The following is a 9,862-nucleotide window of genomic DNA, read 5'->3' on the forward strand; positions in this document are numbered from 1 at the left end:
TGTAAAATTGCTGCCCCTTTGCCTGTCTGCTTGCTTAATGGGTTTTTTTCCTCTGCTATCAGAAGCAGGTATGGCAGTGAGCAAACTTTGAGATTGCTGTTAACGCACATAGATTACCTGCTTATTTTTCCCACCAGGCTCAGAAAGTTGATTAATTTTAGATGGACTAAGGCTGATTTAAAGCCTGTTGAAATCTGTAATAAATCACTAAAATGAAAATATGATTTCACTTACAATAGTGGCAAAATACCCTTTGACATCTGTAGACAGGCCAAAATTCCACTTTAAGTACATAGATGCTGAACAGTTAATAGGGAAACATATTCATTAGCAGCTAAAAAAAAAAAATTAAGGAGGGTGAAAAGAGATTTTGCAGAAATATGAAGCAGATGTCATTTGTTCCTGCATTTTATTTGTAGTCTTTACACAAGATGATTTCCCTTACTTGGCAGAAGAGAGAATCCCAGTGCATTTTACGACCTGGAGACTTAAGTTTGCATACCATCAGGCTGGAAGCGCACAATTTTAGGATGCCATAGAAAACATTCAACACAGCTGTCAAGTTTCTGCAACTGTGCTGTGAGACCTCTGAATGTTCTTTGCTCCCAACATGGAGCAGGTTTGCAATATTGAAGATGCATTGTTTGTGAACAGGATGGGAGGTGTGTGCATGTGTGTGTGTGGGACACCTTTCTCCCATTTACACTTTCATTTATGCAGCAGATGATGAGTCATATTATATAATTACACAGATAGAAAGCTATTTGATGTTTAATTTTGCCTAGACAAATGTTAGTTGCTTCCTAAGCAGTATTTTCTCCCTATCAGTATATTCCTAATAGCTGTGGATTTTTAATTACTGATAATTAGTATTTACATGAAGTCTTTAGCAAACAATTGCTGAAGTACTTGTAGTAATTACATATGTAAATTGTTATGAAAGAAAAATGTTTGCAGCTTGATAAAACAAAGCTGGGGAAGTATGCAGAAGGCAGAGGTCAAGTCTTAATGTTTAAAAATGAGGCAGGGGTAGGACAAAGTTCCGTGTTCTGTCAGATGAAACAACAATCAGGAATTTCTGTGTGACTGTTTATTGTTTTTGTTTTCTTTCCCAAAAAGGGCAGAAGTGAGGACAAGTTCTGTTGATTCTGAGTTACTGATGCTGACAGAAACGGTTGAAAAATATATATGTGATATCTTTTCTTACATGGACTTAGTGGTCCTAGAGAAGGGGTAATGGAAATAATGTCTCGCTGCAGAGACACTGGCTGCGTGGTACTGTCAGAGCACAGAAGGGTTTATAAAACAAGACAGAGAGGAAATAGGACTGAGGAATTTCTGCAAATCTCTTGGTTAAGAGTCCCTGTGCAATGCTGAGCTCCCAAAGTCCTTTCTCAGATTTTGGACAGGGCTGTATGTCAGAAATACCAATCACAAGCACAGTTCAGATGGATGAAGGGAGATAACAAGCTTATAGCACAAGTGTAGAAAGAGATACAACCCTCTTTCTGTACTGACTGCATAATTCTTGCCTATCACATCTAGCTCTTACTTCAGCCCTGCCTCTAAGACTCAGGCCCACAACAGTGTGTGTGACCCCTAAATCTCTGCAAGCCTCTTGGAGCTGAGATTGCTGCTGCTACTGTGCTCTTCTGTGCTCACACAAGAAGGCTAATTTTTGTGGGGTTTTTTCATGCTAGAAACGGAAATTAGGTTTCATTACTTATTACAGAGATAAAAGCTTAAGTTTTTTCTACTTGTGAATGTTTTAGGAACCTGCTGAGCTGATCAGCTCTGTCGTCTGATGAGTGCTCTGCAGCGACATGAGGAGCAGATGAATTAAAGGCTTTGTCTGCTGCTTTTTTTTCTCTTTTTAACATCCTAAAAGTCCACCAGGGACAAGCAAATAAGAGTCCAACCCAGGTCTCCCCAGCCTCTTTTGCCTTGTCAACAACTGCCCAGGAGCAACCCACGTGACCCTCCCTAGATCATATATTCCATTAGTATAAATTATTAAAATGAAACACTTTAAAAGTGGCTACAGACCTATTCTAAATTAATCCTTTTATTCCATTATGAGATAATAAACCTTTACATTTCTGAGAGCTCTTGTCAGACATGCTGCTTCACTCAGGAATAAATATATTCAAAGGTTGGGAGGCTCTTCCTTTATCCCACTGCATTCATATTAATCAGGCTTGCCAGCATGTAACTGCAGACAGTAATCATCAGATGTGTCTTCCCAGAGAAACTTGGTTTACAACCCTACAGGCAGCACAGATCACATCAGGTTCAGGCCCTGGTCTTCTCTGAGGAGGTCTAAGTGCTCTGTCAGAGCAAGCTGGGCCCGCAGATGAACTGCACGTAACTTCACAAAAAATAATTTGTTGTTGCCTGATTGGTGCCTGTTATATCTGTAGTGGCAGCTGATTAATCCAAAAGGCATGCCAAGCCTTCCAAATCTGTGATCAGAGGTAGGCTAATCTCTCTATGGCAAAAGCATGGCAGACAGAGACTGAGCACTGAGCTAACGCTGTGCCTCTGGCTTCCTGATGTCATGGCATTACTTTCTTCCATTGTTATACTCTGATGGCCAGTATTGATTGCTGTTGTAAACAGCCAGGAAAGTGATGAACCAGCTCTGTTTCATTTTATACCTATAGGTAAAACATTTTTCAAATATTTCACACAAGTATTATTATTTGCTTTTGGGACACAGTGTAACAGCACTTACACAAGCAGGATCTTCTTAGAGTTGAAACAGGAAGATATGAATTCTAAAAAAATCTGAGTGAGTGAATTCTAGATTGGGGCCTTTAAAGTACATGTTTTCTGTGAAGTCTTGTTTTGGGAGTGTGTGTGTGCTGTGCGTGTGCGTTCTTGCTTGGAATGGACCCTGGTGGCAAGGCCCAGATACATCCCTCTCAAGCCTCCAAAGCAGTTTTTAAGCATTTTATCCTGACTGGACAGTAACCATTTTTTTCTGGAGGAGGGAGGGGCACAAGATGCTTCTGTCATCTCACCAGACTCCCACATTTAAATACCCTTGCCCATTTCTGTCATCGTTTCATGACCGCGCACCTACCAAGGGAGTAGAGAAGGAACTTGGCTGAGGGGGACTTCTTGCTTCAACCCATGGCTTGGCCTCTCACCTGGACAGGGCACCTGGACCTATCCGTCCCACTTTTGGAAAAGCAACAGTTTCCTCCTAGCAGTTAATTAGCTGATATAATGCAAATATGAGCAGCCTGTGCTGAGGGCAAAGCTCAACCCCTCACTGCCAGTACATGACAGGAAATGTATAAAGGAACCATCACAAAAATCAAACAAATATGCCCTTTTTAAAAGAACAGTTTTAAAGCTGCAAAATCAAAGATTTTTTCAGATTTAAGCGAAGACATATTATCCAGTTGCCCATACTCATATAACCTCATGCTCATTTTGAGATGATATATGCTTTCATTAGGACTCTTTTATTCAGAAGAAAAAATTGTGGGTGAGCAGAAATCTGACATTTCTTAATGTTTGAGTGCAATCTAAATTAGTTTTCTTTGGCACAGTTTTGGGTATATGCTACTGTATATAGTTATTTCAGCTTTTTTAAGCAATGAGAGACTACCACTGGTAACAATGTGCATATAGTTAACTAATGGTGGGTGAAATATGAGCTGAATAATTCTTTGTTAAGTACGAAAGAGGTACAGGAAAGGTAGACCATCAGTCTCCATGTTTTCCTGGACCTTGGCTCCTGTCACCTCAGGACTATGGTGAGACATCTTTATAGTTCTGCTACTGTGCACACCTAGATGTATCACAGCTTGGATGAGATGAAAATTTGGTCACCTGCCTCCTACCCAGTTGACTGTTAGATTCTACTGAAGGTTCCTGAATTGCCCTAAAGCTGGAACCCAAGCCATAACCAAGCCGTATCTTGTCACCTGGTGGGCTTCTGATGATGACAGCACTGATGTGCACGGACTACAGTTGTTGTTGGAGAAAATCTACCTGCTTAATCATCTGCCTGCAGGCTGTGCTGTTCAATTATTTCCCTCCTACCCACCTTGTAAGATGTGTGTGCTGGGAGAAGCAAGAAGATACCTGGAAGTTTTATTTGCAGACCTGAGACAATATAGATATGCAAACAGGGTTGACAGTCAGATCATACACCACTCGGCTCTGCCACTGGGCCATGGCATCACACTTCACCCAAACCACTGTCTCCTGTTCTCCTGCTCTTTGTCACTACCACCACTACAGATCTTAATGTAGCTTTGTCTTTCTGCACCAGGGATCAGTGCTGAGCCTTGGGCCAAGATTCCCAAAGCCAACTAATGACAATGAGTGTCCTAATTTTAAAGACACTTCCAGTTTAAAGTCTGGAAGAAGAATAAAGAGAAACTCCCCTCAGAAAATGCTGAGTAGAGGGTTACCCTTCGAAGAAGCAAGGGAGAAGCACCATGAGTCAATGTGTATCATGTCATCCTGATGTATAAAAAATTATATTATTGATTTAAACAGAATAGATCTATTGGTCATTTTCACCCTTGTCTCAGCAGTTATTTATGGCAGTTTGTCAGCAGCTAGCAAAATAAAAGCATATGTAAACATGTAATACTCAGTGGCTTCTTGTCAGCCTGTCATTCTAGAATGGCTGTTCATCTTACTGAACTTTACCTTTCTCTGGCAAAAGGAAAATGTTCCTGGACCTGACACCTTAAAAAAACAGTACATGAAAAGACGGAAAAAAAGTTCTCCATTCCTACAAAGTGTGCCTTGGACTCTTGTTGACCTAATTTTAAGAGACTGTGATAGGTTTTTAATGTAGCACCAGATGTCAAAAGAGTATATAAAAAGTTTCTTCATTAGTAAGCTCTTAATTCTATTCCCTTTCAGCAGATCCCTGCTCTTTGGACTCTCTTCATCATAAATTTTCTTCAGCCAGTCTACTCACACTGACAGTATTTCTTTTTCTCAGATTAAAGTATTGATAATTAAATCAGCATTTAGATAATAAAGCCCTTAATGTTCTCAGCAATTTTAGACAGCTGAGGCAAATTTTGCCATCATGAGCCATGATTCCTTTCTGTAGCAAACAGTATATCTGGGTTTGAATTAAAATGAGGCCTATCTTTAGTGTAGGGTGGGAAGGTAGGAAGCCAACTAATTGATATTTCTTCCCATGGAAGGAAAACCAGGTAGTTTTTTCACCAAGAGAATTTCATTAAAAACCAAATCCAAAAGAAAACAACAACAATAAACAAACAAACAAACAAAAAAACCCCCACACCAAACCCAGAGGGAAAAAACTCTGTCTGAGAGGGTGTTCGTTGTACATTCGATCATTTTCCATGAATGGTTTGTGTCTTGTATTTATGCACAAGTGAAACTCAGATGCATGTCAGGCTATTGAAGAGTAATCAGCAGAGTAGTGCACATCCTTTATACTAAGGCCTATAAATCTCACTATGTGCCATTATTGGTGTAAATGGAACAGATGTATTGATTATTTGCACCTTTGTTCTGACTGGAATATTTACTGCAGTCCGCTGGCTGCTAGCAAAAAAATGTATGTGATAAATTGAGATTACGGTACCACTCTATCTAGCAAGCAATTGCTTCTGTAGAAAACAGAAATAACCATCATAGCTATAAACAGATTATTATGAATAAGTCAAAATTACATTTAACTCATTTTTTACTAGACTGACTATAAAAAGCTGCTCGGAAAAGAATTATTTCCAAATAGGACTATTTTATTCCTAATAAGACAGGCATTGCCAATTAGAGTTTACTGGGATATTTTTCTTCCTTAAAAACGACCAAAAAAATTCTGAAGTGGTTTGAAACAGATTTAGGGTATGAGGATTAAGAAAGGTTTAAATAAAATGTATTAAAGTAAACTTACAGCAATCTCTTTTACTAGCAGAAATACCACATATATATCTGCATAGGTATCTCTATGTGTGCAATTATACATAAAAATAAATGTTATATTTTCCCATATGTGTATGCATATCAGGATGCTCCTCCTGTGATATACTGCATTTATATGACAAATTGGAAGCAGAACTACTGTGTAGCTGAAGGCTTCCTAACAGCATATGAAAAATTGAACTTGCAACTTCAGGTTGGAGCAGAAAATCTTATCTCTTTTACCAAGGGAGAAACTGAGAAGATAAAGAGGTGAAGCAGTGCTGGAGGGCTATGGAGAAACTCTAGTTATTTATCTAAGTGTATTGCTGCTTTTGTGCATGTTGAGAAAGTGAGGAAAGGAGCGGGTGACTATTGCCCCTTGGCTCTTGGAGCAGTGGCCCAAAGGCTGCTTTGCCACCTCTGACACTGACATACCCCCAGCTCACTTGGCCTCTTCCTACAACTAGTCCAGGTGCAGGAAATCTGTCATCTTTCATCTGCAGCAACTGCTTCTGGCGTTTCTTATTCCTTACACAACTTCATAAAGACCAAACATTTAAAAACAAATGTATCGCTGTGTACATTCTGCTTTTCACAACTCTAAATCCTAAATTTATCTGTAGTATTCTGACTGATACCAACAGACCTTCCAGGATCAGAAATAAGACTGTAGGCAGAGGAGGTTCCTAACAGTGAAACATAAACTGCCTATACTTGGCCTTGGGAGGATGCGTAGGTGGTCATGGTCAGAGCAGCAAGTGTTGCGTACAAAGGAAGTCTGGCTGTCCTGCAGAAAAGGAGAAGTAGATAAACCTTACTAAACTAATACAACAAAATCAAGGTTGTTTTTCCTGATGAAGCCATAGATTTGCCAAAGCCTGGTTCTTGGGAAGAGGCAGAGGGGACAGGTATTCTCCATCCCACGTCAGTGAACTGTGACATTGATGACGCGTTGCATTCCTGTCTGTGTGCAAGTAACCCAAATGAACCTGGCATATGTGTGATTACACCAGGTGATCACCAGCAGCACCTGTAGTGCTGATATTTTGAGAGAGAGAATAGAAAATGACCCATGTTAATCTACTCTTAATACTGGGTCATAATTTCCACATGGATTTTGAAAGAATCTAAAAGGAACATGTCAAATTGAAAGGGGATTAAAATGCACATTGATTTTGTCAAACAGTAGTTCATGCCAGACTAGCTAATTACTTTCTCTGGTAAAAGTATATTGTATATCTTTTCTATTTTGAGTCAAGGAATGATATTTGGTGCACCATGTGGGAACTATGATTAATGGGCATGATGGGGATTCACAGAAAAAAAAAAATAGGACTTGGCTTTCAGGAAGAGGGCAATAGAGAGGGTTAAAGGGGAAATATAAGGCTAAAGAAGGGTCATTAGCAGAGTTCCTCAAGGATAAGGTCTGGCACTAATTCTGCTCACTATTTTCATTAATGAGCTTGGCAGGACTATTAGGAAATTAGCTAATATCAAATGCAACGTACTGATGCCAAGGTGCTGGGAGGCACTGTTAGTGGAGAGAAGAAGTGAACTGGCACACAGAAACTAGACTGACCTCAGAATTACATTCAGGGCTTAAATCAAGACTGTGTGAGGGAATAGTAATTCTGCTCTAATTAGGAGCTCATAATTTGGAAATGACTGCGGGGCAAAAAAAAAGGCTGCAGAATACTACAATCATGCAGCAGTAGGGTGGCAAAATTCACACTATAAGGGCAGCAGTGAGAGGGAAGCACAAGCAAAGCTCTTGTACCTCACCTGAGTACATTATATGGTCACCATAAGGAGAGACAATTTCTGACTGCTATAAGGACAGGGAAGAGCAAACAGCGGGGCAGGGAAAAGTAGCATCTACTTCATAAAAGGAGACCAAAACACCTGGATTGTTCAGCCTAGTGACACAAAGAATGGTGGTGGCTGCTGTGCAGATGCATTTATGGGCTCAGCATGAGGAGGGAAAACTTCTTTTCAAGGTGAAGGACCTTCTTGATATAAGCCATATGGAACACACTTACTTTGGAATAAGAAGACAGCATCTGACCAACTCAGCAAACAGATTCTGAAATACTTTCCTGATTACAGCAAGAGGACTGAGAAAATCTAAGGTTTTGAAGGGATCACACAAAGTGGCATAGGTGGGGACTGCATCCCTGAGGACCCTTTCAGTCTGGTGTGCCTGTTGTGTCTGTGCTCTGCCAGGTCTGCATATAAAAACAATGTATTGCTTTCCAGGAGTCATCCTTCAGGAATACCATATTTGATGTCACAAATCAACAAAATACTTACCTTGGGAATTATTTTAAGCCAAGAACTGGGTCTGCTTCCAAGTTTTTCAATGAAAAAAGGTCTTCAAAGACTTGAAAATGTATCTTGGAGAGAACAAGGGAAGAACACCCTTGTCAGCTATATGGTGCCTTTTCTCCAAGCTCCTGTCATGTTCAGATTGCTAATAGAAGCAATGAACACAGGTTTCCTGCATTAAATCTAATCCCTCTTCTCTGCTAAGACAGAAGGGTATACCAGCTTTGAAACTCTTCTAACTGCTTTGAAAACTAGCTCTTTTTTTTTATTGTTTTTTTTAAGCTGCCTTAAAATAGAGGAATTCTGCTGCAGCACTTAATCTTTCCCCATGGAAGGCAGTTAAAATGGGAACTGTTCACTCCATGAGCAGTTGGAGAGTTTGAAGTTATTTGTTTGCAGTTGTGTGCACATCAAAAATCAAATAAAAGGGATTCTTTCCACTGGCTCATAACTGTAAACTCTCTGAACATTGGCATCTGCTTTGGTTTTCTAGCAGTAACAACTATAAATATTGCAAGTGTCTCTTTTAGACATACATTGATGGTTCAGTAGACATACATTGATGGCATACAATTTGGCTCAATAAAAGGTAAAGACTACACGCCAGTATATATCTTTGGTGTACTGTCCAGGAATAAAACCAGAAAAGTGCCAGACACACAAAGAATGCCAGGATGCTGCTAATACCACTTGTCCAAAGCAAAACAACTGTTAAGAACTGTGGTAAAACCAGGCAGAAGTAATAGAAATGTTATCTATTCCCTACCAGCCAGAAATCTCAATATGCATGAGCTAACAATGTGAAAAATGTAAACTACATTATCAGTCACATTCAGAAATTATTATGATCCTCTTTCCATCAACTGTACAGCCAGCCAAGTTCTGACAGCTCTGGCTAGTTTGCAGACTGCATCACTCATCATAATTATACATTTCTTAGTAAACAGAAAGATATGCTATAGGCGAGGCTGGTAGCCTATTAATGTTGCCTGGCAATTCCTCTTGTTAGACCCTGTGTTAGGATACTCACAACTTGCCAATGTTTAATCTTTCCTGCTGAAAACTTCCAGGTCCCAAGTTTCACATACAGACAGTGTTCAGGGGGGGGAAAAAAGAGTCTTTGGATGTCAATTTGCAGCAGCACTCGCAAAGATTCAGCTTCCCCAATTACACTGGAGCCAGAGCTCTGCAATGGGCAGGGAGTGGGAATGATGAGGTTATGAGGGGAGATTGGGAAGGATTGAAGTCTGTCCCATAACATTCTGTGCTCCCTATTGCTGTCCCTGTTCCCTCATCTTTGTCCTATGAGGAAGGACTGTCAGGATGAGTAGTTTAATGGTTAAACATGACTTTGAGATGCTAAGATTTAGGGGAATGCAGGGAAGGAGGGAATAATTAGGCTTAGAGCAGAAGGGGTGTCTAGTGTTAGTACTCATCATGGCCAGGAGTGACCCACAGCAGAGTCACATGTAATTAATTCAGACACAATGGGAAAGAGCTGGGTGGTTGTGCAGCCTCTCCTTTCCCATCAGCACCATAGAGGAGCCCAGCCTGAGCATGATGATTGGAATTATCAGAAAAGAGTTTGCTACCTTGATTCAGGAAGCTCTTCTGTTGGCTTGTG

Source organism: Manacus vitellinus, unplaced genomic scaffold, assembly GCF_001715985.3.
Source record: "Manacus vitellinus isolate BGI_N305 unplaced genomic scaffold, ASM171598v3 scaffold_6_pilon, whole genome shotgun sequence".
Classification (NCBI taxonomy): domain Eukaryota; kingdom Metazoa; phylum Chordata; class Aves; order Passeriformes; family Pipridae; genus Manacus; species Manacus vitellinus.